The sequence below is a fragment of the Rhagoletis pomonella genome, unplaced genomic scaffold (genome assembly GCF_013731165.1).
Source record: "Rhagoletis pomonella isolate Grant_MI unplaced genomic scaffold, Rhpom_1.0 Rhpom_scaffold_00004, whole genome shotgun sequence".
Classification (NCBI taxonomy): domain Eukaryota; kingdom Metazoa; phylum Arthropoda; class Insecta; order Diptera; family Tephritidae; genus Rhagoletis; species Rhagoletis pomonella.
Window position 1 is genome coordinate 57,813,925 of NW_023458558.1, and position 21,922 is coordinate 57,835,846.

Here is a 21,922-nt window from a genome sequence, read left to right on the forward strand (position 1 = left end):
GACTAAAATCACGGCTTTTCATATAACGGTAAATTTTAGAAACGCTCGAAACGTCAATATTTCGAAATTTAAGGGCGCTAATTTATTAAATATTGATACACCCCGGCTTACCATGTAGCGGTAGCTTTCGGAAAGGTGAAAAGGCGTATATGTAATACTTGCGCCGGGTATTTAATGTTCGGCCCCGCCCGAACTTAGACTTTCTTACTTGTTTTTTTAAGATTCAAAAATATACACATGCCCATGCGGCTTATAGAAGCGCAGGGACCTCTTGCCAAATTGGTGTTGAAAAAATTCAAAGCCGTTTTCTCAGCTAACGTAGGCTTGAAGACAATAAGGGGTGTGTATAAAATTGTAAAAGGCGAGGAAAACGCCCTTATTCCTGATAATATGAACGTTTCAAGCGTTCCATATTTAAATTGGGCTCCACTTGTATCAACTTACGTCGAGCGCACATTTAGTACATTCAAGGCTTTTCTTCGCGAAAATCGAATGAAAATGCTGTCAGAAAACTTCAAAATGCATCTTGTGGTTCAATGTTACTACAACTATACAGATTAAAGTTTTATGAGTTAGAAACTGGAAAGGATAATATAGTCAAAGTACAAATTTTTCATATAATGAAACTAGTTCATAGTTTTTCTCTTTTTACTTGTAATATAAAATTTTCTAAAATAAATATATTTTTTGATTGTTCTTCGTATTTTCTGTATTTTTTAGTGCCTTATTTTGCTTTTTTGGCAATACCTTTGTTTTTGCCTTTTCCAGCCTATTTCGTTACTTTATAGTGCCTTTTTTTATAGGTTTTTAGGTCCTAAAAATCCGTTCCCTGTTTATCACGCATGGAATGCATTACTACTTTTCCACTGGGATACTAAATATGTACATATAACGATTTTTTTTTCCCAAGTTACGTATACTCTCTGTGGCACCCTCGCTGTTAGTATGTATTTACTTAGCTTTTGGCTTCTGCTGCGTTTTCCAGGCGTTGCTGAGCAAATAAAATGGCTAACAAATATTAGCACACCTGCACTCCTCCAGCAGTTTCTTGCCATTCGTACAAACGCCTCGGCAGCATTTGCTCGTTTGCGAATTAATTCACATAAATTAAAATACACCTGCCTAGTCTGCTGGCCAATGCATCCTGTCTGACTGCGTGCGGCGCACCTGCTACCCACTCTTTCGTGTGGGTGTTTTACTTTGAATTGTTTGTTTTTGATTTGTTGCTGACCTTCATGTTCGTGTGGTTGTAATAGTCCCTGCTGTGGCAATATGCTCTCTCGTGCTATTTGCGCTTGGTTTTTCTTTTTTCACTTGATTTGCGAGTTTTAGTTGCATTTGTATTTAGTTGTCTTATTTTAACAAAAACCACTAACATACATATATACATATGCATCACTAGTACCTTGGAAAGTATGTTAGTTCGTTTTTTATTGCAGATTTTTAAATGTTTTATTTAGTAATCTGACTGATCGGACAAGTGGCAGCATTAAACTTTCAGAAGTTTTATCGACATGGCTAGTAACACATTTTTATTCTTTTTACGCATTCAATAGTTTGTACAAACAGCCGTTTTATTGAGGATGACAAAAACAAACATTTAGTTCTAATGTTTTTACGAGTACAGGTTTTGGCAATTTTGTTGTACACAGCCTCGATTAAAGTACAAAACCGCATATCAAGATAATGCAAAACCGTGTATATGAGGTTGCATAAATTATTTCCTTGAGAGTAAAAACACTCATATTTTAAAATAGTTCTCTGTTTTATAAAGCAATCGTATTCCCGGCTAGTATATTTCACGACAAATGAATAAGGATTGAGCCAAGAGCAAATCCAATTTTTGGAAAAAAATGTCAGTTACGCGGTTTTGCAGAACGACGATTCACGGTTTTGTATTTGTATGTCCAATGTTTTTAAATATTAGAATTTCGGTGTAGAAAGTGAAATCGTGCGCTTTCAGTTGTGCAGCCATACAGTGCTTTTTCGAATAATTTTTTATTGTTAACGTAGTATGAAAACCACAAATACGTGGAATTTGTTAACTAAAATACATTTTTCCAATTAAACAATGAACATAGCGATTATTGATGAAAACTGTCATGGGAAAATTCACTATGAAGTAAATGTTATACAACTAAGTGATACATACTAATCGATTCCTTTTTTCATCGATACTCAAATATGAAAATAAGTTTTCATTGCAATTTTAATGCAAAATTAAAAAAAATAATAATAATTTTTGATTTTTATATCAAAAATTGATTTATTGAAGACTTTTATTTATTTAAATCATCAATAAAATCAGTCAGTGACTTTTACTTATAAAATTCATCAATATAAATCAGTAACCGACTTTAATTTTTTAAATCATTCGTATAAAGGTCATTAACATTTTTCGCAGTTAAGAAGTTGTTGGGAAACAAAGGTTTACTACGCCTAATACGAACGACTTTTATAAATAAAAGTCTTCGATAACTATTATATAAGACATATTTTTAAAAATCAAAAATAACTGTTATTTGCAAATTATTAAAATAAAAATCAAAAATAATCGTTAGTTTCGATTTACAAAAAAAAAGGCAGAAATAACGGTTATTTAAAGAGTAATTAAATAAAAGTAAAAAAATAATTGTTAAAGAGCGATATTTTTAATAAAAGTTGTAACTGTAACGGTACCTGCAAAAAATATATGTCAAACGGGAGATGTATAGGTAAATTTTGTAGAATACGTCTGCGAGGGATTGGCACCAGTTTAAAAGTTTCAAATAAACATTAGACGGTAGGTGAAATATTACAATATGGAGAAGAGTGTTTCTACTTAGATCTTTTGAAATCTTTATCTTTTAAATTTTTGTTTAAATATATATGTGTCTAGAATTCAATGAATTTTTTTTATTATAAGTTTATTTGGATGTTTTTGGCCAACTGCAATATTTTTGTATGATTTTTTGTGAAGAATATTCCGTTGAAACCGAATACGAAATTAGAAGACAAGAAAGTAGAACAGTCTTGCCAAATTTCGGGTTTTGGGATCTGAAAAAAAGTGCTGTCACTTAATAGCAATTTTCTTTGTAGGTGGTTGGCCAATCTAAAATTACTTTTTGTATTATTAAACGCTATTAAATTTTCTATCAACTGCTTCAACAAGATTATCCAACTAGATAAGAAATTTAGGCTAATCTCTATAATATCCAACTGCATTCGCAATGGCCGTTTACGCTTACCGAACTTAACTTAAACTCAGAAAGAACTTTCCCAACATATTTATTTTGAGCATGCGATTATAAGTTGCGTTCCAGATAACTTCGTGTAAAACTCTGTAAAACTGTGAAATAACAAAGTTACTTATCTTGAGAGAGAGGAGCGCGAGCGAAACAATAAAAGTCTCCTGGAACGCGAAAAACCATTTTCCCTGTAACTACTTAAATTTTTTAACAAATGTGCTTTGACTTGCAGGTTTTTTGACACCTGGAACGCTTTCCTGTACAAAAAACCTACAAATCATGCCTATCGTAAGCATCTGGAACGCAACTATACTAAGAGAGTTGGGGTTACTTCAGACACTGAAGAAATTAACCGTTACACCGCGGTCTCCAATAAAACTTTTTGCGGCCACACTTGTATCAGTTCAGTTGGATTTTACTATGTTTTGCTTGAATGGCTGTGCTCCATTTTGCGAGGCTGAGTCAGTTAATGTGCAGTAGGAATAACGCCTATTTATTAAACTTACATGTATTTGGTGCTAAATCGTAATTTTTTTAGAGAATTTGCAGTTGCAAAATTTTAACTTTTATAGTTTGTTGATTAGTTATCTAAATTTGATCCAAATTCAGTAAAACGAAAGAGTGAGTTCTTTGAATCGAGCTTTGAGTTCTTGTGGTGAAAGTTTCTTGCGTTCGGTTGGGAGTAAATGCAAACTTAGATGAGCTTAGAGCGCTCTTTTGTTAAGCTACTTTTGTTAAGAGAACAGTGGTTCTGAGAAAATTATATCATTCTTTGCCGCGTGTATTTAATTAAATTTTCTGGTTGCGGTTGACTACGTCTTTCAAAAAAGTAAAAAGTGCCAGAAAGTCGATAGCCGATGTAACCAAATTTTCAGTGGAATTGAAATATATTTCGCGAAAGAAAAAATGAAAATAGTTGCCATAAATTCCTTTTATAAACACTTAAGCAGGGTACCATTGTGGAAGGTTGGACTATACCTTAAAGATGACTGTTTTGCACATGGCTCATCAATTAATTGAAATTTATATACCAATGCTAGACGAAAAAGATTTAAGTTTAAAAATTAAAATTTAGTTAACTTTTGATCTGCACCGTTCATGCGCATTTCAAAAATAAGATGTAAAATAAAAAAGCTTGGCCTGTAGATATGAAATAGTGTTTTATTTTTTGAAGCTAGAACTTTTTATATTTGCAGGGTGAGAAATCGAGCCAAGCAGGATTTTCCTTCACTTAGAAGGGGCTGGACGGATTTAGATGAAATTTAACGCACGGGACGCTAATAACTCTGAGTAATATTTGGAATATTTTTTTACCGATTTTGTAAGGGAATTGTCAAATTTGGCGTTTTAAAAACTTGCGAGTTCACTAGTTATATGGGTAATAGAAGAACAAGAAGTTTTACTTCAGTTGCGCGTTGTATACAAACACATTTTTTTTTGTATAAAAAAAAGCATTTACTTTATATAAAATTGTATTGTACATATATTAAATATTCATAATTTGTGTAAAAATCTGTAATGTTTTCTTTCACTAAGTACTTATACCATTTAATAAGTATTAATTGCAATACATATGTACATAAAAGAGCAAACGGAGGAAGAATTTTATGATACGGGTTATTAGGATATAATAAATTTTTAAAAAGTTCAAATCATATATGCAGTTTCTGTTTTTCAAAACGCAATACGCCAATTTAACGCCACGAAAACAAGTTAAACCAATCATCATCCAAGTTATTTTCAAATAATTCCCACTTTTTAAGCAACTTTTCCAAGATTTTCCCAATTTGCTTGTTGTTATTATTTTCCAATTGACCGGAGCCATATATTTCATTCAGAAAAGTTGGCGTAATTAGTATAATACCTCCTGGTAGGCTATTAAGAGCAGTGGAACTATTAGTGGAACCGTTATTTGGAGCACCATTAGAACCATCTAGATTAGCTAATTGAGCTAAAGCCCAGTCCTTAACAAACTCCTTTAAATTATTTCTTCCATTTAAAGCGTCCCTTAAGGCTCTTGCAATACTGCGCCTGCCCGCAGTTGTTGCTAACTGCAACAATGCGTTGATTTCTTTTATAAAGGCGTCCCTTCTGTCTTTATATATTTGAAAATTAGTAAGAGCACTCTCTTTGTTTTTCTCATCGGCGTCATTTTTTGCAGCATCCAGCAAGTCCCATTGCTCATTGAACTCCATTTCATCTTCATTGGATGGATTTGCATATTTCATTCTTTCATTTAGAGCTGCATTCAAGTCGTCATTGACCTTCAAAGAATACATATATGGCACATAAGAAAAATTATATAACACAGTATACAAGGATAAAACTTTATAAAAAACATGTTTTTTACTTACATCTGCTTTTACAAGCATCCAGAGCAATGACAATAGTATAATGATATTGATTTTATTCAAAAACATTTTCTCACCGATATCTGTAAATTTATGCGATGTACAAGCTTGCATGACAATTTAGAAACTGGAACTATTTGGCGCGTGTGAGGATTTATATACCAAATTTCTGGGTTCAGTTTCTTGAGTTTCGGTTTGGAAAAAAAAAAACAAAAAAAAAAAAATAAGGATGAAGGTCAAGCATTCATGTAGCATATTGCGAAAAAATATGAGTATACATAATTGGCGTTGTGTTAATTTGTAGGTACGTATGTGCGTAGTCGTAAGTAAATTGAATAGAGATAAGTTTGTAAGTTTAAAAATAATTTAAAACTGTTTTAACGAGTTTAAAATACTGGTAACATATTTATTTGATTTATGAGGCTGAATTCAGAACGGGGGTATCCAGACAAGGTTTGCAATGCCACTCTTTCGGTCGGATTTCGGTCAAATAAAACAATCAGTTCGCGTGCTTTACGTAAACTCAGTTAAAATTTATTACTATTTTAGTTGCAGTTGCCTTTATGAGTATTATGAAATGAAAATGCATTTAAAAATTACTATCAATTTAGACTACCATATATAAGCGAAAATGTCATATACCCACATAACTTCCAATGCAAAATATTTAGGACTCATAAATAGGAATTCAATGTTAAAAACTCATACGTATGTGGCTCGTTATTCTTGTGAAGGAGTCTTCAGTAACAACTAGGGTTTAAGACCAAGACTTTTGATGTGGATATACACCGCTATTCTAAGGAGAGTGCTTACCTACCGTAGCCTAGAATGTGACCAGCCTTTGGCAAACATTTTAATGTCAGTAGACTAAGCAACATACAAAGAAAGGCAAGTTGAGAGATGAATAGTGCACTGAAATCCTACCTTTCTCACAAGATAATTCCAATTGGTCAGTACCTTAAGGGAGTCAAATTGTACTCGCAGTATGGCTCAGATAGCCGTCCCTGGGGAGAAGAAAAAAAAAAAACATAGAACAAGTAAAAGTATTAGTTTCGGGTGAAACCGAACAGGGGTGTTTTACTAAATTAAAATATTTTCGAACTTGGACTTAATGAAATATTTGAACGCCTATTTTACAAACATTTTATAATTGTCTCATTTTAATCTGAAATTCTACATCAAATACCAACTTTCAACTATTCGTATACGGTATTTTCCGAAATATCGTAGTTTTTGCATTTTTTCAAAAAATACCGTTTTATTGGAGGTGGGCGTGCATATCGCCCGATTTCACCAATTTTTTATACAAACCTTCCTTGTATAAATTGGTAATGCCAAATAGAAGAAGAAGATCTACAGAAACAAAGTCAAAACCAGATAAAGAATGCCAGGTGGAGGCCGACGCCCGACGACTCAGTCACTGTCCGTTTCTCTTGTCTGGATTTTCAGTGATATGAACATAGAAGGAAACGAGAGAGCGGAGGAACTAGCCAAGGCAGAAGCTTGTTTGAATGAATCAATGAATCTGTAGCAGCGGTAATGGAATACTCCCTCAAATAAGCAAAAAAGATATGACCAGTGATCCAGTCTTGACTATGTAGAAAACGAACCACCGCCAAGTAGCCTAAGGTTATAGTGATTCTATAAATGTTGTGCTGTGGTCCTATAAAAAAAAATATTTTTTAACAGTTTAAGACTCTTCGACGCCAGTTAATACCACTTAAATCATGCGGATTAAATCGTTCATTTGGAATATTTTTGGGAATTAACTGCAGCTGATCCAGATTAAATACTGCCATAACTGCCATAATTGGTAGTGTAGTTGCCCAGGTCTGACTTCCTTACGATAGAAAGTCTTTTAGGAAGTATAGTACATAATGTACATATTCTGCATTTGGCTATGGCAATTTTCATCGAGTACTTATTCTTTGTATCCTTCAAGCAAGTCCACTGTCCAACTCTGCATTTAATTTCAACTAATTTAAAATGGATTTGGTTTACACAACTTCAAAATCAGTATCTTTCTTTTGAATGCGCTTGCGTTCTGGACTTCACAGATGCCTTTTCATTCTTCCAAGATACAAATTGTTTTTGTTTTTTGTTGAGTATACAAATTCGAAACATTTACTCCTTGCATTTGCTTTAAAGTCGTATTTCAATTAGTTGATTAAAAAAAAAATACTTCTTTCCATCAGGGATGCTACAAGTCTGTAGGTGTCAGGTTCAATCCTCGGTTGGAGCATTTGCCAAAAGTTTTTTTGGTTTTTTATTATTTATTTGATTTGATTTATATATTTAGTTTTACCTATATTTATTTTCATTTGTTTTATTTTATAAACTTTTTTTATTTTACTATTAGTTAATTTGAATTTTTAGAGTTATTTTTTTTTAAGTCAACAACAACTCACTGAAAGCAACGTTAAAAAAATTTATAACTTTTAAACGAATGAATAAAAAAGAAATTAATGAAAATTCTACTGGCCGTGGGACTCGAACCCACGAACATGCGGCTCGTTAATCCGCATTACTGCCGTCTGTCAAGGCACAATTTTGATCAGATCAATGCGCGGTTAATTTGAATCAACATTGCCGCCTGTCTATGCTTTAACACGAAAACGATAAATTAGATCTTTGTTCTCTTGGAAGATCTAACCAAATAGCATTCCTGCAGATGGAAGTTATACTACATTTAAGACAGTTTTACCACTTCCTCTGCATGCAGTGAGATATTCGGCGAAGGTCACCAATAATCGAAAACAATTTTAAGCAACAGTTAAACATAATTTCAGAAAATTGCATGGTGTATTAGACGAAAGATTCGTCGACTGTCGCCACAACAAATTTTAAACGATTTTAGGTGTACATTTTTGTGACACCGAGGCCGCTAAAGCCTTCATTTTATGTGCTTATCAGTAAATAAATGTCAATACCTCATTTAAAAATATGCATGTCAATGAAAAGTTAATGGATGCTTAAACGTTAGCTTTTATCCGATATTTTAGCGTTCTTCATTTACCTATGAAAATAACGTAAGTGTGTACATATAATATATGATACCTCTTTTTATTAGAAAATTTGCTACGCTTTTACGTGAAATCCTCAAAATGCCAATATTTCACCGCAAACAAATCATTTCACTAGGGCTATTCACGATCCGGTGCATACTGTGTAGCATGGTGCATAGATAGCATAAAGAGCATGACTGGCTAATTTTGTTGTTGTTTCAACACATGAAACAACAACAATCATGCTATTTATGCTATCTATGCACCATGATGAACCATATGCATCGGATCGTGAATAGCCCTATTGTAAATCCTATTGTTAATCGGTAAGCTTAGCATGCACTGAAGAAAAAGAATTTACTAAGCCAGCGTTTATAGATAGGCTGCACAAAAAAAACGCGACTTTGGCGTATGCACTCAACAACTCTAATATGTTTGTACACTAGGTTGGTTCAAATATGCATGTGAAAAAGTAAAGTCAGAATTTGTATGCCCTCACCCACTAGGCTTGTTCTATACCGAAAAAAACTATATACCCCTATTTTTTATTTTGAAATCAAAAAATATTTAAGATCGCTCTAAGCGCTAAGAAGTTTCCATATATTTTTTAAGGGAAAACAGCAATTTTTGCAAGAAATGGCGTATAGTTCTTGAAAATCAATATTTTCCGATCGGAAAACTCTGTTTCTCTTTGGGAGGTTCCCAATAATAATACCCAATTATTTATTTGACCATATTTTTATTGTAAATAAAAAATCATTAGTATTAAAAAATTGTTAAATAAACAATTGGGTATTGTCATTGGAAGTCTCCTGAAGAGAACAAGAGCTTTTCGATCGAAAAATATAGATTGGAAAACTTTGAGTACTTTCAGCGACCACTAAATATATTTTGATTTTAAAATAAAAAATAGGGCTGTATAAGTATTTTTTTTTAAATAGAGCAAACCTAGTGGGTGAGAGCATAAATATCCAACTTTACTTATATTGGACTACCCTAAAGTACTTATACTATAAGTACTTATATAAATGAGCTAACATACATTTTTTTACTGTTCGTTTGGCGATTCTACCGAACCGATTTCAGAACAATATTGTAAAGCTAGTTTTCTGTAGATGAGTAGAGTTTTTTTGGTTCCTAAATTGTATGTGAGTATACTTTTTGTTGCAACCTGTTCAATTTGAGTTATATTCGCATTTTGTTTTACTTCGAATGTGAAATGCAACTATGTAGTAAAAATAAATGCAACTATGTAATAAAAATAAATGTAGATGAGGAAATAAATGATAACGTTTAAGTCAAGGGAAGGCAAAACTAAAGATAAAGACGAGGTTGAAAACAATGAAAAATACATAAGAATTAGGGTAGCTGAGGGAATAAGAAAATTTAATGAATTTTTTCGATTGGAAACTAAATAAATTCAGGCATAGAAAATTCAGTTATCGAAATTTATCGAGCCCTCGAAATGCAGAGTAACCAGCTTTATCGAAAATTATCGAGATATAACCAAAAACTGGAATGCCAAAGTCCTCCAAAGACATTCAGAGATATAGAAAATTTTAGCCACGTTTTAGTTCCAAAGCAGGACAATTTTCTGTAAGTAATTTTGTACCTTATAAGTTAAACGACGTGCTAACTTAAAACACCTCTCCAAGGATCTAAATATACTACAAAAAACGGTCGAATTTTGACAGTAACTGGTTCTCCTAGTAAGTATAGATGTTTGTACATATGTATTCGCAATAATAACCCTGCAAAGAAGGCGACTAGTCCGGGATGACTTCGGGAACAATCGCTAAGGAACATGCGATTAACACCACTTTTTATCTCTTTATATCGAATGAACTGTTCGCTTTTGTTCGAGCATGTCCCTTTCAAGAGACTAATTGTTCCCCTTAATATCCGAATGGGCAAAAAAGTGACTAGTCACATCTAAAAAATAAAAATAAAAATTTGCGCCAGCAACGACTCGAACCGGGGTTCTCAGCTTTGTATTTGATTATACTCTCTCTCTTTCCCTCTATGCCAACTCCGCACATGAAATTTCATTGACTAATTGCGTACATAATAATAATAATATGATGATGAGTCATGGCAAAGTTGATCTTCGATTATGAGACTTCGTATGAGACTAGTTGCGACTAATTAATGCCCAATTGTACCCGGTTGAGAGTATCATGGAATACTCTCTTGAGAGATTAGTCGCACAATTTTTTGCCGGGAAATAATGGTTTTGTTATAAACTAACTAGGTCGCTCTGATGTGATTACTAAATGAGTTTACAATACTAAGCTGAATGTTGTTAATGCATTTTAACTTGCAGCAAGCAGTTATTAAAGCTTGCGGAGATCAGTGAGCTTAAATTTAAAATAAAGATACATTTTTTTTATGTACATATACAATAGAAAAATATGCGGGTTGTAAGTCAGCGGCTTTTTGAATTTACCGTGAAGCAACTTTAAATGCCACTCTGTGGCATTCAACAAACATCTTCTAATAGGCTATTTTCCAATTTATAGCAAGCCCCCCAGTTTTGCCATCATTGGGAGTTTATGTACATTAGATTGCATCACCAAAAAAAGTTGCGGTTTTTCCGCCGGGATTACTAAATCTATTATATTTTAAGCCGTGCACCAAAATATTCCGGAATTATACTAAGATATACGTGGGCTGGACCGATTTAAAAATATCGCCGGGATTACTAAATCTATTATATTTTAAGCCGTCCACGAAAATATTCCGGAAAAATACTAAGATATACGTGAGCTGGATCGATTTGAAAATACCTCCGAAAATGGAGTTTTTTATAAAATAAATAGATTCTTAGAGAACTTTTTGAAAAAAGTCCGCTCAGATGACAGAACAGATTGGGCTTAAAAAATCTGCATAAAAATATTTAAAAATCTTCTCAACGGAATCGTATTAATGAGATGTTTCATACTGTTTTTTTGTTACTTTTTTCAAGGATTGATTTACGAAAAACTTAAATAACTGAGCCAAAACTATTCTGATTTAGACTTATGGGATCTTGGTAGAAAGGTATTTTCCCACTATTTTTATTTATGTTCAAAAAAAGTCATTCTTTTCCCAATTTATTTTTCTTTCAAATACCAACACATCGTAGTCCAATTTGAATGATGTTCGTTCATCCTACCTTTCTTTTTCATCCTTTGAATAAGCTTACTAGTAAAGAACTAAAAGTGCTGAGAAAATACCTATCCAATGATACCTCGCAAGTCTGAATCGGAAGAGTTTAGGTTCAGTTATTCTAGTTTTTCTTATACCGATCTTTGAAGAAAGTTAAAAAACAGCATCAAAAATCTCATTATTACGATTCCGTTCAAAAATTTTTTTTATTTATTTTTTAATATTTTCATGTAAATTTTTTAAGCTTGAACCGTTTTGTCACTTGAGGGGATGTTTTCAAAAAACATCTTTAAAAAACCATTTTTATTCATAAAAAAATTCCATTTTTGGAGGTATTTTCAAATTGGTCCGGCTCGCTTAAATCTTAATATTTTTTTTTTCAAAATATTTTGGCGGACGTCTTAAAATATAATAGAGTTTATAATTCCAATGGAAAAATAGTACCGTTTTTTTTTTTTGTATGGGGAGTGATGCAGTCTAATGTACATACATATATCAACTCCCAGAAATAGCTGACGCAGTATTTCATTTCGCAGGCAAAACTTCCTTCCCCATACAATGATTAGCATGACTTCAGAAATGTGTGTTGCATTTTCTGTTTCGTTTTTTTATACATTGGAAGTGACTTTTCAAAAAACCAGCCTTGGGACAACTATGCCGATTAGGTCCTGCGTACCGTGGAGAAATATAGCTGAGCCAGCAAACTGGGTTTGGCAAAAATGAGCTTTGCATTAAATTTATACTTATCTGATTCTTTTGACAGAGTGAGAAGATGGTAAATTTGGAACGAACTTCCACCATGCCTTGTCAAAGTTCATTTCGTAGAACAAACAAATTACAAAGAGTTGAAACCGATTTGTTTTCATATAAAATCGGAAATTCATTACAAAATACGTACATTGTAAAATGTTTGTTTAAATTTGCGCATATAGAGAGGTAACCAATATCCTCCCCTAATGTGTGCAAATTTACACCCGTTAATGAATTTAAACAATGTCTGTTTACTTTTGCATACCAAATTTGTTGCGTAGATTAAAATTACACACAAACTGATTAAAATTGAGTAAATATGAGCACTTGGTGAGTATTACATCGGCACACAAAAAAAAAATTAGAGTGATGTGCATTTGACCGCACCTACCTATGGTTATGTATTTCAACCCGCAGAATCCGAATCTAAAGTCAGTTTGGCCAATATACCTCCTAAATTTCGAGAAAACTACAAAAAAAACTGCAAAAAATAGCGAAAGTCGGCAATAAAAATCGGGTTTTGGAAGTTTTCTCGAAATCTAGGAGGTATATTGACCAAACTGACTTCAAATTTGAATTAAGCGGGTCAAATGCACGTCACACTAATTTTTGTTTGTGTGCCGGTGTTATTAGTAAAAAATGTATTTTTAATTTGAAAATTTTCTGATTAATCTGGTAATTTTTAATCAGTTTCTGATAAAAAATTATTAGATTCTGATTATTAAAAATGTAATTAAGTAATCGGGAAATTAATAAATTTTGTTAGTAAAAACTGATTAATTTTTTATTAAATAATGATACAGGTTTCAATTAATCAGCTTGTTCGATTATATGATTAATCGCACATGCCGCGTAAATAGAAATTTTTTGCTTAATAATTATCATAAAAAATATTACAAAATTTAGAAAAGCTGTACGACTATTACGCTGCTCAGAATTCCGAGCTAGAGAACTAGCGACGTGAAATGATTGTTTGCTTGAATTTTCAATTGCGAGGTCATTCAATCTCTGCTTTGCTTCGCAATCGCGGACGCTCTCGCTTGTTTATGACAGTGCGATCACTTTTTTTCCAGGTTTCAAAAGTCGAAAAATTAGCGTTATAACGATAAAAGAAAATTCTAGATAGTGCAATGCATTGTTGTAAAAAGAAAAGATATGTTTGCCAGCTCAAAGAGCTACAGAACTAACTTAACAAACACTTTGAAAGTTCGAAGATATAGAAAAAAGTGTTGCATAAATAATTTGTCGGTTTGAATATGAGCCCCTGTGTAGTTTTCAATTAATGATTCTGCTGGTGTTTTAAGGTATGCAGGTCATGCATACATACATATATATAAATCTCGTAGTCATTATGTTGTTGGCGGTGCTGAATGAGTTATGACGCTTATAAATTGCTTCAAATTTCAATTCTCTTTTTGTTCATCCCATTTTAAGCCTCAACCATACTAAAACGGCCCTACTGGTGGGTTTTTGTTACAACGTTGCGGTCGTTTTTGTTACATCATAACGGTATTGCATGCAACAGACACGAGGCAACCATCATAGATGTGATTAAAACTTATTGCTGCCGCAGAACAGCAGTGCAGCATATACAAGTTTTCATATAAGCATATTTCTTGTGTAGGGGAGCGATTCCCACGTAATCGGACATAAATATAAACTTACAGCAGTGGTCAAAACATATTGAACGTTCCCAAAATTCTATCTAAGTTCATGTACATCTTATCAATGGCTTGTTTGAGATATACTGGCTCTATGGCTTTTCAAAGAAGGATATTTAGTCGGCTCAATGCACTTAGAAATGCTTACCAATTACTATTCGCTTGAGGCATCCCCGAACTTTTACTTAGTTCTGATCAATGGATCAATGAATTTCTAAAGATGATTAGGAAATTGCTATGTTTCCTACGACGGAGACTATATACAATTTCTTTGTCTCTACCAATAACTTAACAACCCCAATAACCGTTAAAGCCAGTTAAATTATGTTAAAATTTTAAAAAGATGAAATCTTTTAAAGTCTGTAGCTTAAATTTCAAATTTCAATTCAATTTGCAACATTTGCAAGGTTGTAAACCAAAGTATCTCCTGTGAAAACTCCAGCAAATTTGGAGATATTTTCAGAGGATTGGATGACGCATGGAAAGATATTCGTTTAAGCTTCTTAATCAATTTAATATGTACGCAGGCACCTCGTCCATGCAAATATGTTGTTGATAACAACGAATTTGCACCACGATGGCTTCTACCAGCTCTCTTTTTTACTTGGAAATTATTAGAAAAAGTGAATTAACTTAAAATTAAATTTTTCTAAAAAACAAATAGTATTTTTTAAAAGTATCCCCAAAGAAACCATGTAAATCAGAAAGACTTTATGGAAGTTTGAAGCTAACGCTAGTAATAAGTGGTAACACTAAGAAAAATGGAAAAGTGTTTTTTTCGGAAAATTTGCGTAATGGAATCTTTAAATAAATATTAAGTATTTTGGTAGCTTAGTACCTAACGAATATCTACCCAGTTTCCTTATTAGTTGTTTAAGAGAATACCATCGCAGACCTGTGTTATTAACTGCGTTAAATCTTTTGACTGAGTTTTAATGAAAAAATTTTAGTATTTTACCACATTTGCGTTCTAAAATCTTTTATTGGCCAGCATTTGTAAAATATTCGTTTCAGTCCCAAATATTTGACCACAACTGTATGTATGCATTAGGGTGGTCTAAAAATACATAGGAAAATTAACTTTTTTGATTTATCCTGCTGCCACCCACGAGAGCTGAAGAATACCGAAAATAAGGAGACAAGTATTTTTAACCGACTTACAAAAAAAGAGGAGGTTATCAGTTCGTCGGAATATTTTTTTATTTATTTTTTAATTTTTTATTTTTTATGTATGTTACCGCATAACTTTGGACTACGTCAACTTTAATTCCTTTTGCATCGGAAAGGTAGAGTCTCAGAGGTGGTTAAGATCCGATCAGTGGATCATGAGAAATATATATGTATATTTTTTTATGAGAGTTGAAGTCGGTTTTTTTTTGCTAAAAATTATTTGTTTTATGTTTTCATAACCACATCACGCACGAACAGCTCAATGGATGGGTTTATTTGTTTTTTTTTTCCTTCTGCTCGATTATTTCTATGAGTATGTAGTAAAATTAAAATTAAAATTTAATGAAAACTTAAATTTAATTAAATGAAAATTTAAAATTTTTTGATCTTATTTAATGATGATGATAATTTTGATGATATTTAATATTTTTAAATCTCTTCAACCGCTTTTACATAGTTTTGATGAAGAAACTTAAATATTTTATTGACCTTATAATTAAAAATTTTCAAATATCTGGCAACCCTAGTTTTCAAACTTTTTTACCAGAAGCCTACAGAAAATATCGAGTAGAATGCAAAAAAGAACTAAACACATCCATTGAGCTGTTCGTACGTGATGTGGTAATAAAAACATAAAATAACTAATCTTTTTATATAACAGATATGATTATCGGTTATTATTTAAAATACATTTAGCAAAATGTTTAAGTTAAATAAGGAGCATACTGTTATTTCTTAAAGACTTCTGAAGTAAATGGTCTTATTCGAACAAAAAATATTTATTTTTAACGATTTTATAGCAATTGTACGAAAAAATGTATGTAAAATAATTCCCCATGTAAAATGCATGGGAAACTTCAAAGCCCCGGCTGCGGCGGGACGGGTAAATACTAATCGATTTTAAAATAAAAAAATACGTGTCACCTTATTTTTGATATTCTTCAGATCTGGAGGTGGCTGGGGGAATAAATTTGTGTGCCACCCTAATGCACATGCATATCCATATGTGAGTATGCACATGTACCTTCCTAGGACATCTACATCATCACACTTCGCTGGTTATGAATAACTTAAAGCTGTTCTGGCAAAAAAGGACCGGAGCAATAAAGCATAAAACAGAAGCGGACAGACAACGGATGGGTGTAGGTTGAGCTTCTGTTATTATTATTTATTTTTCATGGTACGTTGTTGTTTCATAAATCAAATTTATTGCGTACATAACTGCAACAGGCAGTAAGTGGCCGGCAAATTGTGCATCGCCCACACGTTTTGCCAACATACATACATATGTATGTACATACATATACACAGAGGACTCGTATGTATAGCCAGGTTAGGGGCAATAACGGTATAACGGCATCGTCTGGACGTTGTTTTGCCTATGCACACAACTATGCATAGAATGAATAATTCTCTTGCAGTTATAAATGTTGAAAAATGCACTAAATAAATTGTAACTCATTGCAGTTGGTCAACTAAAACTGAGCAGTCACAACGAGACGTAGCAATGCTTAGGCGTAATTGAAGGTTCCTACTTTTTGTGTATTCACGTGGATTGATTTGGCAGATAGGACGTAGACAAAGAATAGAAACAGTAATAGCTTTTGATGAAGGATGGTTCCATGCACAGAAGTCCACTGAAGTGTGGAAAGCTTTTGATTGCCATTCATACGGGGGTGGCCAGAAGTGATTCTTTGCGTAGGATCCAAGAGTAGTTCACGATAACTATCCAGCTACCAAACACCCGTTTGGGTGCGAGCTAAAGTTGAGAAAGCAGAAAAGCTCGCGTGCGCTGGGTTTGAGTCCCGCCAAGTTAGAGCCTCGCCCAATGAGAAATTACAACAAGCGATGGCTTAATGGGAAAAGTGCCTCTTCCGGCTGATTGATGTCCCCGGGAATACAAAGGCTGACATCAGCCCCATCCAAGAAATGCGTTGGAAGGGGCATACGTCTACTGCAGTTGCCATGTCAAGGAGCGCAAATTTGGCGTTAGATTTGGGGTGGGAGAGAGACTCCATCGCTGAATGCCGCCGCTCACCCCGGTAGACGAACGTCTAGTTTTAATAAGGATTTCGGCAGGTGAGGAGAATATATCTTTTGTTGCTTTTCAGAATTGCCAGATTTAGGAGATTTTTTAGAGTCTTTGGTGTCGTCTTTATTTTTTGCTTCTCTGTATTCCTGTGTAGAATAGTCACGGCCGCAATATTTGGAGCTTTTGCAGTCTTTATAGTAATCCGAAGAAGGAGATGCCAGTAGCGGAGGAGAAGTAATCTTTTGGTGATTTTCATAATTACCAGACTAATAAGAGATTAGTGTTTAAGAGTTAAGTGTTTAGACTAATAAGTATTAGTGTTTACTTCACCACTGTTTAAGAGTTAAGTGTTTAGACTAATAAGTATTAGTATTTACTTCTAAAAATTCGTCTATGGAATAGTCAGGGTCACAAGAAGAGTCTTTGGAGTATTTTCAGTCGCCATAGTAAACCAAAGAAGGAGAAGCCGGCAGTGGATTAGAAGATATGTTTTGTTGATTTTGAGAATTGTCAGACATATTTAGGAGGTTCCTTAGAGTCTTTGGTGTCATCTTTATGTTTTGCTTCTCCATACTCCTCTGTAGAATAGTCAGGGCCACAATATTTGGAGTCCTTGCAGTAGCCATAGTAATCCGAAGGTGGGGGAGGAGACTCCGGCGAAGCGTGCGCTTTATATCCTATAATCAACAACAAAATTGATATGAGCTTAAACCATTTGGAAACAGTCACTGATCTTTTAGATGCAAAGTTCACTATTACTATTTAGATTTGCTTCAGAAGTCTTTCTTGAAGGTTGTGTTAATTCCAAATTTATTTCACCCTCACGATGGAAATAAAGCCATATGGCCTTATTTCTTAATGTGAAGTAAAATAGAGCCATATATATGTTGTTATTTTCTATCCCAGCCGGCAAAATGAGGACCATTTCTTAATAAAGCCTTTAAGAAGAGATTTTTCAATAAGACCTTCTCTTTGGAAGCTTTTTTAGAAGATCTTCCAATAGCCCTTCCATTCGAAGGCAAACGTGAAGATGTGTTTCCAAGGCAATAAAATTCAAATAAAAGAAAAAACTGCAGTACGCACATTGGTGGATGTATGTATGTATACTGCAAAGTATGATTCAAACGGTTTCATTATTATTTTATGCAAATGTTTTCCCTCTAAGGGAAGCTGAATCAGAAGACATGGAAACCCTGGTCATTCCATACAAAACGAAAAGGAAGATGAAATCGAGCAAGAAAGGTCTATCGCTTCAAAAGATCCGAAATAAGGGCTTCAAGAAAGCCTCTTAATTTCTAATTTTGGTGACTGGGATGGCTTTATTGCACGACGCCATTTTTTATAAGTTTGAAGGTCCTTGCAGGACTTCGAATTGATCCGATACATTCCATTATGATAATTTGATAAATATCGATAATTCGATTAACTTAAAAAATCACTAAAATCCGATGACGCAAGAAAATCCGATAACTCGACTAGTTTTAATACTTGTGCGTTTCGAAGGATCGAAAAATTTCGACAACTCAAAAATGTAGATCTATACCTCGATACAAATCGATAACCCGATAAACTTTTGATACTTTTATAAATTTCGATAACTCGGTTTATTTTGATAGTTCTACATTTTTCGAAAGCTATTGACAAATTTCGATAACTCGCTACACTCTGTTAACACGATAAATTTCAATGAGCAGTGATAACGCGATAGATTTATATATCCTTCAAATTTCGATAACCCGATATGTTTTGAAAATTCCAAAAAATTCGATTCTATAAATCGATAAATATCAGTAAACCAATAAATATCGATAACTCGATAAGTTGAAGAACTCGTTGCATAACGATAATTCGATAAATTTCGTTTACTTTATAGATAACTATAATTCCATAAATATTGATAGCTTGATAAATTTCACTTACTTGAAAAATTTGGATAATCCCATAAATTGTAGTAGCTCGAGAACTATCCGTAAATTTCGACAACTATGTTTTCTGTGTCTATAAATTTCGATAACTCAATAAACATTGATAACTTTGCATATTTTTGTGCGTTGCGGTAACCCAATAAACATCAATACGCGACAAATTTCTATAAACTTATATAACTTTCGATAACCAAATTTTTTGTAACTGAACTTATTTCAATTCCTATCGAAAAATTTTAGTATTTCTCTTTGTCTTAATCATTTTATTATTTTTTTTCTTCATCATCACGTTTATCTTTATTATGATTTCAAAAACCAAGTTATGCAAATTGCGAAAACAACTCATATAAAACAAGTTGCAAGAACAACTATACATATACACGGACATTTTCAAACGTCGATTTTGAAACCGTGAAAATTCTCCTCATTTTCAGAAAACTAACAGTGCTCTTGGGTTTGAAATCGGTTCGGTAGAATCGCCAAATGAGCGGAGATAAAATTATGGTATTAATAAGCATATACATAGATTCTGTAACCAGGAAATTAACTAATAATAATAATAATAGATTGGCGCTTTGTGGCGTGATCCTTGATGTTTTTACACAACGGGGATAGACCTACAGTTTTAGGCTGATTCCGAACGGCGATTGTATATGTATTTATGACAAGCTGTCTTTCATGACAGAAATACACTCCGAAGTTCGCCATTGCGTGCCTACCGGCAACCGCTATTCGAAAAAACTTTGTTTTGTTTTTATTTTTTTGATGTTGGGTTGAACTTGGATTGAACCCAGACCCTGCAGAATGTTGGCGCGCACTACTAACCACTACACCACAGCCGCCGCCAGTGAACTAACTAACCCACTAGGTCAATTTGTTAAGTGTTCTTAATGTTATTCATGCCAGCATATATGCTTTTATTAGTTTGACCGGAGGTACTACAAAAATGTGTTGCCTAGTCACATGCATTTTGAGTAGCAATGAATTTGCAACTGACTAAACTAGGTGGAAATTAGGAGAAGCGGAAGTAATAAAACAGCTGCGTACTCAGCATCTTAAATTGTAGCCGCTTTGTATCAGATCAGATGAACGATCACTTGAAAAAACCATCTGTGTAGGCATGGACGCATGATCAAATACGAACGGGTTCACTTTATTGCTTTTTGTACTACACAAAGTCATTCATGCGAAGGAGGCCATCGCCGTGCGTTAGTCATGGGGAATAGTAATGGAAGCTGTTATGATCTGCAGATGAAAAGTCGGGTGAAAAGTATTAATAATTTGCAATACCTGTCGGCCTGCTGGGAATGTCTGAATATCCTTGACATACTACACACATAAACCCATGTCTGTATTTTAGGCTAAACTTGCTTTGTGAATTTTTTAATATTATGATTCCAACCTATTATTATTTAGTGTGTCCGTGTGCCTTTTGAAAGGAAATTTGAAGCCATTCACGTAAATAGTAAATACTATCCAGAAAACAATTGTTATATTTTCTTTAGTTTTAAAAGCAAACACTTGAAAAAGAACTTAAAATATTACCTTACTGAAAATTACGAGTAACAATTCTCAAATGCTAACAGTATATTTCCAATGAAGAGCGCATTTTTGAAATAGTACCCAAGATACCCAAAGTAACATGTCAAATTTGTTATCACAATGATTTATATTTTTTATCAAAATTAAAATGACTTCATTAAAATTTTAAAAGTTAAATAATGTATAACAGTTTAACCTTATATTCCCGGCTTGCATTTTGGTACGTACGCCGTGGAATTTGTTTTTTGCGTCACCCGAAATTGGCCTGTGCGCGTTTGAATTTGATATCCTTGAGCGAAACGTCAAATCAAAATGTCACGCAGAACAAAAATTGGAAATTGAGTTAGCTTCATACGTTAAATTTTGGTTTTGATTTTGAGCCAGATTAGAAAAAGTAGAATGACATTATTAAAATTTAAAGATGCACATTCACACACCAATTTTGACCCAGATTATTATTTTTTATTAAAATTGTATTTTTAAAATTAGTTTAAATATGAATTACACAAAATTGCATGGTTCCGGAGATTTGCCCTTGTACATTTATACATACACAGTGCGTGTTACGCACACATGTATAAATTTTCTTAGCAATTCTATAACTTAGCTTCGTCTAACTTTGCATTGCTTACATCCCTGCTACCCTTTTTGATTTCCTGCTACATACTTACTCAGACTTTCTATCCATTTTCACAAAATTTCCTGCTTTTCTCACATAACTTATCAAGTTTTGAGCTGTAATTTTCCGGGCACTTTGTCACAAATAGGTTGCCAGAAAATTATTTCACATTACAAAAATCTGACTGAATGCTTTTGAGCTAACATACGCTGACATACGCTAAATTTTCAAATTTTCCGAAACCAAAATTAAATGGTCACTTATGCAAAGCGACGATATAAAAGCGAGTTGATATAAATGTGGTGAAAAGGCAAAGTTGCTGAATGTATGAAGTTGCTTTACGAGCGATATTATCGTAATATTTTCTTTAGTTGCACTTTAAAAATAGTTTTTACCTTCCGTATGTATGTACATATGTATGTACATGAGATAGGGTACAAATATTTAAACATTATTGTGCCTTGTCGGCGATTACTGTCTTTCACCCAAGTAA